Genomic DNA, 18778 nt, shown 5'->3' with positions numbered 1-18778 from the left:
AAGTCTCATCCTATTCCCTAAATAGCCAGAGATAGTTTTAACCTGAAAGCATAAGAGTTTACATACCTTCCAAAACTTTTTTAAAGCATAAATTATTATATCTCTTGACATTCTTGTTATCTATACAATGTCCAATCCCTTTTTGAATCTTGCTAAATTCTTGTCCTCAACAAAATCCTCTGGCAACGAGTTCCACAGTCTAAATACATGCTGTTGCAAAAGCATTTCCTTTCCATCAGTTTTGAATTTCCTTCCTTTCAATTCAGTTGCATGTCTCTTGCCTTCATGTGTTCTGAATAGAGCTCATTGGAATTTTTCCAGACAAAACAGTTTTCTGTGATAAAATCTGGCTATACTGAAATGGGTCATAGGAACCAATCATTTTGTTAATTTTTGGACAAAAATATCAAAGCACTTTATTTCTACAAGGTCAACACACTTTGCTTCAACTTTATTGTTTTGACTTTCATATACTTGTAATTAAAATAGAATTCAAAATGATGCACTTAAGACCATTTTGATCTTTTCTAAACAATTTTTTTCAGAAGTTCTTTTAATGGCAATTTTTGAAATTGACTTTTTATTCAGATTCGGGATGAAAGGAAATTTTTCATGTCAGAACTCCCCATGGAATGGAAATTCCAAGTTTTGACCATCTCTAGTTATGAGACAGGGAGAACAGAAGCTCACAATCTACCTTTTCTATATCATTCATTACTTCATAGACCTCTATCATGACACCTCTGATTTGTCTTCTTTCCGTGATCAAACTCTTAATCTTTTCAAAAACTTCCTTTATCTGAGAGTTTGTCAATGCCCCTAAGCAGTCTCGTTGCTCTTCTCTGAATACTCTATTTCTGCAATATCCTTGTTGAGATGAGATGAGCAGTACAGCAGACAGTGTTCCAGGTGAGGGTTAATCTTTTATTGACATAATGGAGTTATAATATTTTCAATATTATTCTCCACTACATTCCTTATGCATCCTAATATCTTGTTTACTGTTTTGACCACACCTGCGCACTGAGCAGGGGTCTTCACTGAGTGGTCTCAGTCAAGTCCAAGCCCTTTTCCTGAATTGATACAGTTTATTTAGAATTCTGTGAAGTGTGTGGGAAGTTTAAATTTCTCTCTTCAGTATGCATTACTTCGCATTTGTCAACACTGACTTATCTGCCTCGTGTTGCCCATTACACAGCCTAGTCAAGAATCTCTGAAGCTCCTCCCAGTCTTCTCTGGACATAAAATGTCTAGATGACACAAAATTAGTTGCCACCCCCACTGTTCATTCCTGTTTAGATTGCTAATACATATATTCAACAATGCTGGGCCTATTACAGAACCTTGAAGTGTTGAAATGACCGTTTATCTCTACTTTTAATACTCTTCAATAAAAAATGCAATTGTTAATCCAGTTGAAATTTAGGGAAAGGGGGAAAAATGTTAAATCCTTCTTCTGTGACTATTAACAAATCAACTTTTTAAAAATAGTGTCTATTCCAACTGGAACCTGTTTGAAAAACTATCATCTATGAGTTCATTGAACATGTGAAGATTTAGTAACTAAATTTAATTCCTACAGCATTACAATAACAAGTATGGAACAATATTTCCGAAACCAGCAGAAGTCTCTGGACCTACAATTTGTAGCTAAAGTCTGCCATAATCAGCAAGCAGAACATTTGACACATTCCATTTGCTATTTTCTTTTTTTTAATCTCTCGTCACTCTGTGATTCATCACGCTAAAAGCTTTGATCCCTAGTGCTGAACAGACATGAATTTCCTAAATGACTAAAACTTATGTGCAAATGTTTCCTTTTAGAGCTGTATGTAAATGCAATGTTAAATTTTATTTTTGTAATCTCTTTAATCAGAAACAAGGGAATTAGCCAGCTGTTTGGAACCCATGTTAAGATGTAATTAAGCATCTGATTGAATTTCTGTGCATATCAAACAGCAAAGGCTAGTATTTGCACACAAGACAGATTGCTTTCATTAGAATAAAAATCTCCTTAACAGATGACAATAGGGAGGGATTACTCCAATGATTTGTCTCTGAGATATCCCTCCACAAGAAAGCGCACATCAGAATGGCAAAAAATCTTGCTTTGTGTGTCAATCATACCAACAGATTCCTTACTGAGTGACACTTAGATTTCCCTTACATCTGTACTGCATACCACAGCAATACACCAAGGAATTGCCTGTCTTGCAAGCTTCACAAAAAAAGATTTCTCAAATTATCAATTACTCCAGTGTGGAAATAGGCTTCATTGCCACCTGTGCTTTTTTTTTAAACTTGTTAGCGAGAGGACTATTTCTGAATATTGTTGATATTTGTGTACATCTAGGATGCGTAGACAGGTTTATCATATTTTTAAGCTAAAGACAAATTTTGTTCTTTCTACAAGATATTGCTTGGTGATAAATATTAAGAAAGAGACATAATATATTCCAAATTTTTAGTAGTAATTGCCAGACCAATGCAATACAGACCAAAATCCAAATGTAAATGACTTTGTATAAAAAATACAATTTTCAGGCTCTAGATTGAAATGAAAAACAAAATAAAGAGATCTTATTCTTTATTTGATTTATTTTATGCCTGGGGAAGTAGGATCAGCACTTTACTCATTTTAATCAATTGTGATTTTAGAAGAATTGGGTCTGGGAGTCTATATTCCTTTAGCCCTACCTAAGAACAAAGAGCCATATGCTACTTTCTGTTTCTGAAAGCAGGAGGTAAGGCAAATCAGCTAATATGGGGTGAAAGACAACAAAGAGGAAGTGCCAGATCTTTAGCATACTCTCACCAACTCCACGTTGCATCTTGAGGACAGGGCTGAAAGCAAGTGGGCTGAGCTAGGATAAGCCAGGGAGTTGTTCATTTCCTGTGGCTTTGTCCCACTGCCTCAAACCTGAGGGGATTCTGAGTGTTAATTAATTCTGAGTGTTATTAATTCCATAGGTGCAGAGGGAGCAGGGTGTGTATATGTACACACACACACCCCTGCTCCCTCTGCACCTATGGACCCTCATTCCATCCCACAGGAGACATGTAGGACAACTCATGCAAGTACAGTTTCACATCACTCATGCAGCCATAGGGTCAACAGGAAGAGCTAAGAAACAGCATCTCTACTTGAATGGCACAGGGCTTTGCAGAGTCCCTGCTTTCAGAGCCTGAACATCCTGCAAAGGGGCAAACCCTGTTCCCAACACAAGGGACAGTCAGACTATTCCTGTTTCTATCTTGAAAAGCCTGCCTGGAAGTAATATATAGCCCGCAAGATTTCCCATGCTGCATCAGACCAAACTAGTCTGACATTCTGTAGTGGCCAGGGCCTAATGCTTCAGAGGGATGGAAATAAGATCCGCAATGCACCAAACCAACTGTGTGATGCAACTGTATTTCTTATGATTCTTCTGGGCAAAAATTGAAAGCAATCCCCCAATTAGATTTTTAATATGTGGACTGCTGATTTACAGGTATCAGCTAATATCACATGATTAATGGTTTGGCACTGAGATGGAGTAGAACCCAGATTCAAAAATTTTTAAGGGTCACTTGACATTTTGGTTATTTGCTGTAGTTCCAGCTCACTGAGGTTACCAAAATTCTTGTTTTTGTGAGTCAAACAACTTTTGATAAATTGCAGACAGAATATTGCAGGAGCGGTTAGGTAAAATGTAAATAAATAAATAACCCAATTTATAGCAAAGTAAATCTGTTGATATGGGGATCGTTTTCATAACTCACAACAGCTGAAAGTTTCCCCCAAAGAAAATAATTATAGCAATCCATTTTGACGGCCCTTACAGCATGTATAGACATGCCATCGTGTTGGATTTGGCCCATAATGTGACTCTGGTTACAGAGAATTCATGGGTTAACTTCTAGTTAATATGTTTCATATGTCTCTCAGGAAAAAATAACCCTTTTGATTTGTTTATTCCCCATGTTCTCCTTTTAAGTCGCTTTTGCCTGAGCTACATACTTCTTTTTACTGAAGGATCTGGAGACTAGTTTTGTAGAAACTAGGAAATTATGATTGAATAGTCTTCTATATGGTAAAATGAATCCCAAACCAATTGCAATTGTTATTCTGGTGTGATGAGATAGCTGCTTGATTATACTCCATTGGAATTTTATCCCTCTATTTTCTCTCTTCTCAAGAAGAACAGTTCAAGAAATTGGTCTCTTACCCAAAGCAATCTACACAGAAAATCAAAGTTACATTTCAGCATCCACTTTGTGCAACTGAAATGCAAACACATAGACATAAGTTAAATGGACTGTGGTAGATGCAAACACCATCTACCTTGCTTTTCAGCATCTAGCCATTAATTTAAATCAGCAATTACCATCCCATGCTGTTATCACAGTAAGAACAATGCATTAAGTTACAGCTGAGATGGAACTTTCAAAACACCAACTCTTGTTTTCAGTTGCTCATAACTTCGGTGGGTACACTCCTTTCAGGCAGAAATCTGACACGCTTGCAGATAATCTGAGTGAGATTTGTGTGGGAGAAGAATCAAATTTGATAAAACTGGGTTCAAAATTTACAGGAATGCCTTTGCATGTTCCTGTACCAAATCCTTCCTGAAACCTGATCTCAGCTATATTTCAATCTAGGTCTTCTACAGCAGTGGTTCTCAAAGCCGGTCCGCCGCTTGTTCAAGGAAAGCCCCTGGCGGGCCAGGCTGGTTTGTTTACCTGCCGCTTCCGCAGGTTCGGCCGATCGTGGCTCCCACTGGCTGCGGTTCGCCGCTCCAGGCCAATGGGGGCTGCGGGAAGCGGCGCGGGCCAAGGGATATGCTGGCCGCCCTTCCCGCAGCCCCCATTGGCCTGGAGCAGCGAACCGTGGCCATTGGGAGCCGCGATCGGCCTAACCTGCAGACGCGGCAGGTAAACAAACCGGCCCGTCAGGGGCTTTCCCTGAACAAGCGGCAGACCGGCTTTGAGAACCACTGTTCTACGGAGTACCCCACCATCCTCACATCCAAAACCTATTCTATTACCCACTCTCACCAGACTTTCCACAACAACACTTCCACCTCTGGGCCTGATTTTTCTCTTACTGAGGTGAGGGTGAATTACGAGAAAAGCCATTGAAATAAATGATGTCACATTAGTGTGAATTAGAGAAGATTCAGGCTCAGCATTTTCAACACTTGTGATTTGATCACTAGTCAAAAAATAGTCTTTTCTTTAAAGCCTCAGCTTCTGCAGTAAGGTGATTGTGTGAGAATGTCAGCTTTTTATTTTTTTTTAAATACATCTAGCCCTCTTGGTTGTAAAGAAAAGTTTGAAAATGTGAACTCCAAATGGTCAAAATGAGAAGGCAAATAAAAAGAATCTAAATCTTCTTAAAAACGCTTGATTTTGTTGAGTCAGTCTTATGGGTTTTTAAATGCTTGGGGTTGACCATACTGCAGGTTCCTATAATCTGTCATGTTTTCTGCTTCCTCTGTTCCAAGTTATTCACTATTCATAGAAGGATGAGTTCTTTGGCACAACTATATCAAGTTACATGAAAATCCTCTACACCTTCAATTACCAGACCTCAAGAGTGATTCTTTGCACTATTACAGGGGGAGGGATAGCTCAGTGGTTTGAGCATTGGCCTGCTAAACCCAGAGTTGTGAGTTCAATCCTTGAGGGGGCCACTTGGGGATCTAGGGCAAAATCAGTACTTGGTCCTGCTAGTGAAGGCAGGGGCTGGACTTGATGGCCTTTCAAGGTCCCTTCCAGTTCTAGGAGATAGGACATCTCCATTAATTTACTTTTTATTTACTATTTACTTGCAGCATAAGGCTTGTAACTTCTCTACATGGCCTTCATAGATCTTACAAAGGCTTTTGACCTGGTCAGCAGAACCCGACTTTTGCAGTGATGGAGACAATTCATTGCCCACAATCCCCCTCAATTTAATTCGATCCTTCCATATTGACATGAAGAATACATTCCCACATGATGGTGATCAATCTGATAGTTTTGAAATCCACTGTAGCACACAGGGATGTGTTTTGTCACCAATACTTTTCAGAATATTCTTTTCTCTGCGGCTTTCTCAGGCTTTCTCAGATAGCACTGAGAATGTATACCTCCACATAAGGTCAGATGGACAACTCTACAAGATTGACTTTACTTTTTGCTCTGAAGTGTGCAAAGACCTGCTGATAAGACATCTTCTTTTCACCGATAACACGTTTGTTGCACATAGTAAAAAAGGACCTCCAGGAACTTTGCAATAGCTTTGCATTAGTTTGTGATGGATTTGGACTATCAGACTAAAAAAGACAATGATTATGACACAAGGCATGTTGACTGCACCAGAAGATTTAATGGCTAGCACCATGCTAGAAGTTGTGCTATCTCTTGACAATGAGCTCACATCAGAAAGGCAGCCACCACTTTCAGCCACCTGATTAAGCGCATGTCAGATAACAGGAAACTGACACTGAACACCAAGATGGGGTCTATAAGATGTGGATTTTGAGCAAGCCGCTGTATGGAGAGGAGACTTGAATCACCTACATGATTCAGAGAGAATGCTAAACACCTTTCACAGATGCTGTCTTCACCATTATCTATCAAGTGGGAAACCAAAGTTCCTGACACAAAAGTACTTGAGAAAGTGAAATTACCAAGTCTAATCACTATTCTCAAAAACAGACATCTCTGTTGGCTTGGTCATCTGCACTGTATGGATGATGGACACATTCCAAGGGATCTCCTGTATTGAGAAATTGTGGATGCTGCAAGACAACTGAGCTGACCTAGATTCAGGTTCAAGAATGTTTGTAAGAGGGACCTGAAAACTTTCAACACTGACCCCACAAGCTGAGAAGATGTGGCTAGCAACAGGCTACACTTGGGCACTGTGCTGTACTAGGGAGTCTGTCTGAAGGGAGGTGGCTGAGAGTGAGGAAGGTGAAGAGAGCAAAGTGCTGCAGGACTTAAGCACAAGTAGTGCTCGAACTTCGTCTTCTGGTCCTGCGCTTTACATCTGCATTATCTGTGGCAAGGACTCTCAAGCACTGGATTTTTCAGCTACTCATGATGCTGCAGCATGACACATAGTAAGTGAACTGCTGTGGCATTTACACCCTTGTCTTTTTAAATAGACAGTTTCCATTCCATTCTAAGGAATGTGACTGTTGTGCGATTTATCAATTAATCTCCTTAACATACCTTATAATTTTGCTATTAAAACAATGATACATAGACACCCAGAAGCAAGGAGTATTGTTTCTAGGACACACTACTGCTTAACCAAACATAGTCCAGACCTGAAGAGAATATTTGTCTGTCTTCCCTCATTGCCATGCCGCCGCCGCTGCCTCCTCCTCTGCGGGATTGTCAATTAACTACCTTAATTATCAAAGTTACTAGAATTACTGCTTCTTACTAATTTCCTGCTTCAGGTGTCTTAGAAAACCTGCTCCCAAGAAATGGCACCGCATGCATTTCAGACAGACTCAACCTAGGGGTGCAGCCATATAATACCTTAGTTGCCCTGGCAACACCATGCTTAATGCATGCTTTTTATCTGGCTTCTCTTCTATCTTTATAAGTATGAACTAAACAAAAAAGGACAAGGATGCCCCATACCTGTTTCCTCAGTCTAGCAGAAACTGGCAAAGCCCCACCACAAAAAAAAAAAAAGGAGAGAGGACAAATAACATACTTTGCAGAAAGACAATCTGTTACACAAACTCCCTCATTTAGTTTTCATTTAATGATACCACCACAGTTACAGCCTCCTTTAGTTGGATAAGACCTTAAAAGCGAATGAACTCTGTGTCTACATGTGTGGGTGGATGGACATTAAAACAGCCCTGTCTTGAGTGGGAGTCTCCATAATGTCCTTGACTAGAAATTTCTACTCCTTCCACAAGCTGTGTGTCGGTTGCAATATAGAATCATCGAAATGTAGGACTGGAAGGACCACACCCCACACTGAGGCAGGATTAAGTATACCTAGACTATGCCAGAAAGATGTTTGTCTCACTTGTTCTCAGAGACCTTCAATTTCTGATATTCCACAACCTCACTAAGTAACCTATTCCAGTGCTTAACTCTCTTTATAGTTAGAAAGCTTTCCCCCAATATCTAATCTAAATCTCCCTAGATGCAGATTAAACTGATTACTTCATGTCCTACCCTTGGTGAACATGGAAAACAATTGATCACCATCATCTTTATAATAACCTTTTGCATATTTGAAGCCTTATGTCTTCCCTTAGCCTTCTCTTCTCTAGGTTAAACATGCCCAGTTTTTCAACTTTTCCTCCATAGATCAAATTTTCTAAACCTCTCGGCATTTTGGTTGTTCTGCTCTGGACTGTCTCCAGTTTTTTCACATCTTTCTTATGTGGTGATGAAAACTGGACTCAGTACTCCACTGCTGAGGTCTCCTCAGTGCCAAGTAGAGCAGAACAATTACCTGCTGTGTCTTATGTATGACACTCCTGTTAGTATATCCCAGAATGAAATGTGCCTTCCTTGTGACAGCATCACATTATTGACTCATATTCAGCGTGATCCAATGGAAACTTTCAGCCAAAATGGTTCAGCCATTTCCAAGAACAAAACTAGGGAAAGACCTCTGGCAATATTTTCTTCCTAAATTTGGTCAAGTTATAAACTTTTGAAAAAAAATCTCAGTTTGCACATGCTCAGGAGACAATTCTTAGATTATAGCAGCTAAATTTACAGAAAAATTCATCAACACAGGAAATACTCTAGCATGGGGCTGAGAAGAACTTTCCCTGCAATTGCAGTGCTGGGTCCAGTCCAGGTACCAGAACCGAGAGCAGGATGCCTGTATCTCTTGTGCTCTCAATGACCCGCTCTCCCCTCCTAGGACAAATGTTGTGGAGAAGGATGCTTCCTGACTGAAATGCAGAAGGAACAAGAGCTGTATATATGGGGGAAAGGAGGTAGATTGTGGGAAGGGGTGAAAACTGAGACTGGAGGCTGGCAGGGAGAAGAAGAGGGTTGGAATTGGGGTGGAGAGGAGATTGGTGCTGGGAGCTGGGGAGGGACACAGATTGGATGAGGAATCTGGAGAGGGAGATTGAGACTGGAAGGCAGTAGAACAGGAAATGTGGGTGGTTGGGAGACTGAAGGCCAGGGTGTGGGAGAGAGAGAGATAGGATCTGGGATGGGTAGAACTGAGACTGACTAGCAGGTCCGGCTCTAACTTTTTTGCTGCCCCAGGCAAAAAAGAAGAGCGCCGTGCCGCCGACCCCCCTCAGTGCCGCGCCGGGCCGCCAAAACCCCTGCCCCCCGATTGCCACGCTGGGCCGCCCAAACCCCCGAGCGCCAGGCCGCTCAACCCCCCCAAGTGCCGCGCTGAGCCGCCGAAACCCCCGCCCCCACCCGAGCGCCTCGCCGGGCCGCCCAAACCCCTGGAGTGCCGCGCCGGCCAAACCCCCGCCGCCCCCCAGCGCCACACCAGGCCGGGCCGCCCAAACCCCCGAGTGCCGGGCCGGGCCGCCCAAACCCCCGGAGTGCCGGGCCGGTCTGGGCCACACCGCCCAAACCCCCGCCCCCCCGGAGCACCGCGCCGGGCTGGGCCGGGCCGGGCTGCCCAAACCCCTCCCCCCCCGAGCGCTGCGCCGCGCTGGGCCGTGCCGCGCCGTGCCGCCGAAGCCCCCGCCCCCCCCCCCAGCGCCACACCACCGAAAAAAACAAACAAAAAAAACCTCGAGCGCCGCCCCACGAACAAAATCAAAAACAAAAACACCGCGAGCACCCCCCGCCACCCCAACATTGGCTGCCCCTTATAAGGTGCCGCCCCAAGCACGTGCTTGGTCAGCTGGTGCCTGGAGCCGGCCCTGCTGACTAGGCAAGGAGACTCGGGACAACAACCTTCTTGAGGGTGGGGGTGGGGAGGGAGATGGACTGGGTACAATCAAGAGGACTGAGACTGGCTAGGTAAGGAGAATGGAAATGGGACAGGAGCCAGGGTTGGGGAAGAGAAAACTGAGACAGGTCTAGTTTGGAAGGAAGATGACAGAAGGAGTCACACTTGGGGGGAATGGGCAGAACAGTCTGTGCCCACTAGGGCAGTGGTTCTCATACTTTCCAGACTACTGTATCTCTTTCAGGAGTGTGATTTGTCTAGTGTACCTCAAGTTTCACCTCACTTAAAAACTACTTGCTTACAAAATCAGACATAAAAATGCCAAAAATGTCACAGCACACTATTACTGAAAAATTGCTTACTTTCTCATTTGTCTGTATGAAATTTCAGTTTGTACAGACTTTGTTAGTACTTTTTATGTAGCCTGTTATAAAATTAGCCAAATATCTAAATGAGTTGATGTACCCCCTGGAAGACCTCTGCGTACCCTCAGGGATATGTGTACGCCTGGTTGAGAACCACTGCACTAGTACACTCCCCTCCAGAGCCTGGAATGGAATGCAAGATTGCTGAGCCTCATCTTTCTTCTGCTGTCAACAACTATCTGTCAAGCCCATTGGAAAACTGTGCAACCTTAATTTGCCCCCTTGTGTGATGCAGTTTTTAATTATATGATCACATACTGTTTTTTCACTTGACCCCTGCCTCATTCATTGGCAGCATGGAACTGCTCTAGGGGGTGAATCAGAATTGTATAATTAAGGATGCTGTTGTCCATAGGACCCCTGCTTCATCTTTTGCAGAAGTTGGAAGCATGCAGGGAATGAATCAGGGGACTGAAGGAAGAGAGAAAAAAAATCATGGTTAAGGCAGTTGAATACTCTCCTGGGGAATTGGTTTTTCTCACTGCCTATCTCACAGACTTCCTATGTGATTCTAGTCAAGTCACTTAAACCAAAACTTTTCACAGGTGGTCACTAACTGTGTTCTTCATTTTAGAGATGCCTAACTTGAAACCCTGGGATCTGACTTGTAGCAATGGCTGAAGTCAAGGACAGCTTGCTTTGAACATATTAAGTACCACATAATGCTAAGTACTCTGAAAAAATTAGTGTCTTAAATGGGATAACCAAATTTAGACAACACTTTTGTCCTTAATTTTTTCTGTAAAATAGGAAGAATAATACCTCTTCATTTCACAGGGTTGTTGTGAAAATAAATTCATTAATATTTGTGAAGCACTCAGCTACCACAGAGATGAACACCATAGAAAAGCCCAGGAAGAAATTAATAATTCTGTTGGCAAAGCAGGGTTTGAATAGTGTGCAGTAAATAAGGCATAGGGCCACCCATTCAAAAACTAGGGGAAAGCAAAATATTGAATGGCTGCACATTATAGAAGCACTCTCCATCTTATGCTCTGAATGCATTTCTTTTATGTAGTTTTTATGTGTGTGTGTGTGTGTGCAATTTATCACTGTGGGATGATTTGGAAATCTGTCCATACAACCTATAAATTCTGGTCGATATTGTGCAGTTATCACGAAGTGTTACTAACAAAACTGCTTTATCATAACTGCCGCTCTGTGGCTGCCAGTTTTATCACAACTCTCACGAAGGAAAAAGAGAGCAGTGGAAAGTTACCCAAAAGACAGAGCAAAGGAAGCCAGGTGTTGGAAGTGGGGTTTAAACAAAGAGCCACACCGGAACATAAAGCGGATGGGGGCAGGAAGAAGAAAGAGGTTAGACTGGTCAAGAGCAAAGGAAACAAGCTGGGCTAGGGGAAAAAGGCTCCGTGTTTTAGCCCACAAGCCATGCACTGAAGCATGTCTCTGGCCTCAGCCCAAAGACTGTACTGGAGTGGTGAGGAAACTGAGGCAGGGAAATGCATGTAGGTTTTATTATTGTCTATAGTCTGTACTCTCTTGTGCTTTATACAGGGCCGGCTCTAGGATTTTTGCCGCCCAAAGCAAAAACAATTTTGGCCACCCCCCCCCCCCCGTTTTTTAATTACCCCCACCCCCGGCCCCGCCTCAACTCCGCCCCTTCCCCAAATCCCCAGCCCTGCCTCATCCCCCCAGGCTGTCAAGCCTGGGAGGGAGGGAGGGAGGGGGGGGGGGAGCAGCACCGCGGCCGCTTGGGATCTCCCCCTCCCTCCCAGGTTTGAGAGCCTGGGAGGGAGGGGGAGACTCCGAGTGGCCGCGGCGTGGGCGCCGCTTCTCCCCCTCCCTCCCAGGCTCTCAAGCCTGGGAGGGAGGGCGAGTACTGGCGTGCGAGCGGCAGCGGAGGTGAGCTAGGGCGGCCGGGGCACATCTTTAGGGGCGGCATTCTGGCGCCGGCCATGCCGCCCCTAAAAATGTGCCGCCCCAAGCACCAGCTTGTTTTGCTGGTGCCTAGAGCCGGCCCTGGCTTTATATGAATAAATAAAGGAGCAAATATGTTTGACTTTAGTGCCAAAAAGTGCGTATGTTTGTTAAATGCTTCACAACTAGCATGTGCCTCTGGAGAGCATTAAATTGTAAACCAGAAGGCTGCAAGCTTTGGGGTGGAGTTCTCGGAGGAATGGGGGAGCATGAAGGGTCACCATCATGCACAGAGGTTAGGCAGCTGGACAGCGGTTTCTAGCTCCCACAGGGGAATGCCAGATAGAAAGTCTTTACCCAGCCAGTGTGCCTAAGGACTCCAAAACTGGATCAGTGGCTGGACTCCATCCAGGCCCCAGATGCTTAAAATAGCTAGGAATCCAGGGACTCAAAAGCTTAGATTTCCCTCTCCTCAGTCCAATAGTTGGCCAACAATGGGGCAACTGACTTGCTCTGTGACATGTGGTTCTTCAGCTTTTCCCAGGGTTCTACATTCGATCACATTGAGATCATCTCCATATGTACCCAGGGGGGAGGGGAGACGGGACATATGATCGCATGGTTTGACATATAGGCTTATGAGCATGAATTTAGGATTGTCACATTAGTCATAGGTAGCTAATTCAATGAGTTGTGCACAGGGCTGGCTCCAGGGTTTTGGCCGCCCCAAGCAGCCAAAAAAAAGCCGCGATCGCGATCTGCGGGCAGCAATTCCACGGGAGGTCCTTCGCTCCGAGCGGGAGTGAGGGACCGTCTGCCGAATTGCCGCTGAATAGCTGGACGTGCCGCCCCCCTCCGGAGTGGCCGCCCCAAGCACCTGCTTGCCAGGCTGGTGCCTGGAGCCAGCCCTGGTTGTGCAGATGATTCCATAGAAGTGCTAGTAAACCTTTCTGCCAACCCATCATGTATTCTGTATAGAATGAATATAGAATAATAAAAATATTTAAGAAGCATTTTAGAGGTTTTTATTGATACTATTCTAAGTATCCCCCCAACTGAATTTAATCTGTCTGTGACTTGGAAAACAACATGAATATAATTGCATAGGCCTTAGAGGAAAAAATATAAAAAAATATATATATAAGGTGTTATAGACCATGTTATGGTCACAATTTTAAATAATTTTAAAATGTTATTTTAAAATATTCCAGGGCTGAAATGAGAGTGAGTCCTGCGTGCCCTGCAGAAAATTGGGAATTATAAAATTCTAAACCTCTGAGCATCTTCAATCACTATTTTTTTAAAAAGACTTTCCTTCATTTCCCTCCAAACATGTATTTCTTCCTGCTCCTTTACATATTATACTGTCCCATGACCCAGCAGGGCAATATTTAATTTTGTGCCAATGACGAGTATAAAGGCCCACCATGTCATGACTCTTCAGAGCCACTGCTGTAACTACTCCTTTTCTCTCTTGCACAGTCTTATGCAGCTGCCTCCATTGCTCTTTAACAATAGCTCTAATAGTAACACAACATATTGTCAGTCACTTCCCCTCCACCTACCATGCCACCTCTGGCCAAACTTTCCTCTTCCTGTCTTTTTGTTTCTGGTTGGAGAGTATTTTCAAAATGAAAATATAAAAAGAAAACGCCTAGACAATACTAGAAGGAAGCAGAAAAATAAGAGTCTTTGATTGTAATTCCATGAAAGAACATCTTATTTTAGATCTGTGAAGACATATTTTCAACCAGTTGGGGCCAGGTCTAGCTCATATAAATTGGTGTAGCTCTACTGAAGTCCAGGGAACAATAATGATCTGGCGCTTTGCTTACCATATTAACAGAGATTATAGACACTGACACTCAAAACTATGGGGTTTTTGGCACTTTTCAGCCTTACATCCAACAACCACTGTTGTCTTCCATCTGCACAATCCTCTGGAAGTAAATAGGACATATAATGCCTTAAAGTTGATTTATGAGGATTAACACTGAAACACCCTATTACTACTGGTTGACCATGTACCTTTAAATGCATAAGATGAAGGGAGGATAGAAGATACAAACAGAAAGCAGCACAGTAAAATATTTTATCTCTGCTATGAAAGAGATGATACCAGTGTCATATAAAAGTTGCTGATATGTTTAGAGTGTCACCAAATTGATTTACGATTAAAGTGAGTGAACAGTTCAGCAGAATAAGCCTGAACTTAATCCATGCAAAGGCATTAGCATTATCTGAACAGAAACAACCTAATTTTTATTACCAGGGTTCAGATTTGATGAGATGAGCCATTCGCCCAGGCATATTTATAATTCAGGTGAAGTAAAAGAAACACCAAAAATGTTTCCACTTTATGGGCATTTTATGTATGATTGATAGAACAACCCAGAATGGGTCAAATTCTAGCTGTTTTTGAGTTCAGCCCCCAAATGTGTGCAAATAAAAACCATCAAGAGAGCATTTTTGTGTGCATACTCTAGTCAGCCGAGAGTGACTATTTTAAACAAGCCCTGTACAGTTGCCCGCTCAGATTTCCTATGTCAGGAACCCAAGTAACCTGAATGAGCAGCGTTTGTAGAGGCTGAGAGCAGAACAGGGGAAAGATATGCCCTTCAGTGGCTCATTACATGGACATTTGTGTCCCACAGTCTCCTTCCTGGCCTCAGTGCCTGGGACATATGTAAATACATAGCCTGAAGCTAGGATTTGGATATGCATCTGTATTTATTCAGCTGAAGAATCTGAAAAATGCAAGACCTGGTAAGTATTTTTAAAGAGAGCTGGAAGAAATATGTTAAGAGCATATGAGGCATTTCTCAAACACATTGGTAGTGACACTAGGACTATTAGAAAAATGTTTAACTGCAGTTATTTACAACTGATTAACCTATAAAAGTGTGACCATACAAGAATTTGGGCCAGGGTTAGGTGTGATGGTTAGAGAAAGGAACAGGACCAGTGAGAGTTAAGAAAGGAACCACATGTTAATGAGATTGCAAATACTTAGCCACAAAAAAGGTTGACAACAACTAAATTACTAACACAATCTCAAAGTAAATTCTGAACATTTCAGTAATATTATCAGTAATAATGTTTTCTATAAAAAAATAAAATAAAAAATAGAAAATAGGCTCACCTCAAACACTTTGAAATGGAAACAATTTCAAAATTTCAATTCTTCTCATTAAAATAGGTTTTCATTTTCCAGACAGATTCTGGGCTTAATCCTATATCAACTGCAGTTATTAGCAAAGTTCCCATTGACTTTAATAGTGCTAGATCAAAGCTTAAATACCTAAATCCCGAACCATAGTGTACATGATATTCAGTCTCTTAAGAAGAAATTGTTAATTACACTGAACTGTGTTCAGTTTTCTGATGCGATAATTTGTTTGCAGATAGCAGCCACAGACCTTAATCAGGATCAGAACCCCGTTTTTAGGTGTTGTACAAATAGATATACAAAAAGTTTACAAACTAACTGGAAACAAGAGACAAGTGGTTATAACAAATAAGAGGAAAGGGATAAAATTAGTGCACACCTTGGACATCCAGATAACTTTTTCTTTACCCTTTTATACATAAACAACATCAGGTAACTCTAATTGCTTCTTAGCCTAGCCATCGCTGGTTGATTGATTTTGTCCTTCATGTCACAACAGATCTTAATGCAAACTAAAGTCTTTAGTAAAAGTCAAAAGGACATAACACAATCTACTGTAGTTTAGAAAAATATTTCAGAAAGATAGGTTTCAATAGACCAGTCTCATTCATAAGTATTTCTCTATCCTTACAACACAGACAGTATCCAACGGTGTCACTGAAACAAGTAAGCTACACTACTGCCTATAACTAAGTACTATACAAACATATGCATACTTATAAAATAATCATCTGATTTGATTCTATAATTAACAGACATACATAAAGATAACACATCTAAGCATATCAAATGAATTCAAATAACCAGGAGAAGTTAAATTAACATGCAGAAACTATGCAGGAATATCTGAATGTATTTAATATGTTATTAATGAAGTATGAAAGATAATTATGTTAGGACACTAATGGCACTAAACAAAGATAATTATGTATAAAAGAACAAAATGCTTGAAAAATTTAAATGAATGAAAGAATGATTAAAGATAACAATCCAACCCAATGAGAGTCTATGGCCTCAATCCAGCAAATAATTTAAGCATATGTGTAGTCTCATTGAAGTCAATAGGATTACTCATGTGCCTAAAGTTAAGCATATGCTTAAGTACTTTGCTAGACTGGGGCAATGAATCATAGGCAACTAAACACAACAGATTTATCTTGAGATGAATTATATACATAGCTAATAATTAGAGGATCGTTGAATGGCAAAAGAAAGGGTACTCAACCCACTAGCGAAATATTAGATACTTAGGTACTAGAGGTTTCCATCATTGATTCTCCTACTATAGTTTTCATTTTTGTTTTTGCAGAAGCTCTAAAATAACTGCAGACATAAACCTAATAGTGTTCAGTGCACCTGTCTGATTAATTTGGGAGATTAATGTAAATTGTTTGGGAGTACATAGCAAAAAGGGCAGACATTGGTAGAGCATACTGTAAATGGTAGCTTCAAAAGCAACAACAAAATGGATTATCTTTAAGCAGTTCTATCACACTGTGCTATAATATTAATCTATTCCCATCTGTTATGTACTGATGGAGAATTTGTGGGATGCGATACTGCTATTTAGTTCATAATGTCCAAAAAAATTCCATTTTGCTCATATTTTAAATACACTCTGAAGTAGTTGGCCACATTTCCCCTTTAGTGGTTGTCTTTAATGTATTTACCAACAATGTGCCTTTACAACTAAATTATCCCTAACAGTTCTCTAATGGAAAATAATTCAATTTGCAAGCTATTACTCTCTTTATTAAATCAGCCTAACTATGTAGATTATACTCAACAGCCATTCTTGCACAGTAGGAAAAAATAACTTTAAATAATCACATTTCCATATTTATTCTTAATGAGAAATTCATGTAAATATGCACCACAGCCCTGATCATTATGTGCATTCTACAAGAACAGCAGATTTAGATTTTGCAATGTCCCAGTTTAGAATGACTTGTGCTGTACATATTTTTAAATAGTGTCACAAATTCAGATTAAGAATTAATTGCAAAATTGGGTTGTGAATTTAAAGTGTTCTTCTCCACTTTCTGATTGGGAATTGCTCAATCACCACTCTTGAATATGTGGATAGAGAGTAGTGATTGAAAAACTGCCAAGAAAAAAGCAAAAGAGAATGCTCACGTACCTACCCACTCACCCACCATGGGATCTTGGTAACAAAGGAAACTGTCCAAAATCTGCTTATGCGCCAGATCTCTGGTATATTACAGTGGAAATGCGTAAAAATGTATTTCAGTTTCTAGAGATACTACTGTATCTAGCAGTACTCATTATTTTAAACACAGGGACTCTGCAACCTCTAATAGCTGTACAAACAGAATTAACTTTAAGTGCAACCATTACACCAGCACTCATGTTCTGCTCTAACTTTTCAAAGCACCATGGACCTCTGAAATAGCTCTCAAGTTTTTGTTTTCAAGGTAGCATGTCTCTAACATATAGAAAATAGTATTTTCATGTTTTGTATAATTCTATACATACAAAGCTCCAATACGGAGTAATATAAAACAAGAGTGATTAATTTGCACACAATAAAAAAGGAACAAACTGTATATCACCATACACATCAAACTCAGACAGACAACCAGTCCAGTAAAGATGCACTAGCTCTGTAACCAATGATGAAAAAGATAAACTATGTATTCAATACTCTAATATGTTCAGGTTCTTGTTCAGTCTCTGGAAACCAGAAATTATTCAGCACATTCACCTTCACACAAGGCCTTCTTCAAAGTGCTTTCACCTTACTACAGGCCTACAGAGTTGCTGTAGGGAGCAGATGGATTGTCATTTCCCTTCTTTAGGGCTCAAAGCAAAACCCATTCTTTCCAGGCTGTAACAGACTTCAAACTGCCTCCTAACAATTTGCTTCTTTTTTCAGCCTACCTCCCCATTCTATAACTTCCCACCCCAAAATATACAGAGAAGTATCCAGTGGCAAAAGTGGGGCCATTCCTGACACGTACCTAGCCCAGCAGTTATCACTGCCATAATGTGAGATCTTGAAGTCTCACAAGGAAGATTACTATTTTGGCAATTTCCAGGTAAAGACACTTCAGCAATGAACATCTTTATAGATGTATCCCCCATCAGTGTGAAAAGTCCACGGTGGAGTAATCAACTTATTTGCAACAAAAGTCTCTATAAGGAGGAAAAGCTGTATGCACTATTTAGATCCAGTTATTTGTGAGGGAAACTTCATCAACTGATCCATTTCTCAGTTATTGTTTTTTGTTAATCAACTGCTTTGTTTGCATCATTTAAAGATGATTGATAGGCCTAAGGATAGAAGTCCTCTCTTTATTCATAAGCCATGCACAGCATGGGCAGGAGAATTCAAGCATCCACGTACTGTAAAATTTATGTTCCTCCACTACAACCCTGAAGGATTTAACATCAGAGATGGGA

This window comes from Emys orbicularis, chromosome 1 (assembly GCF_028017835.1).
Source record: "Emys orbicularis isolate rEmyOrb1 chromosome 1, rEmyOrb1.hap1, whole genome shotgun sequence".
Lineage (NCBI taxonomy): Eukaryota > Metazoa > Chordata > Testudines > Emydidae > Emys > Emys orbicularis.
Note: the sequence above shows the minus strand (reverse complement) of the source record.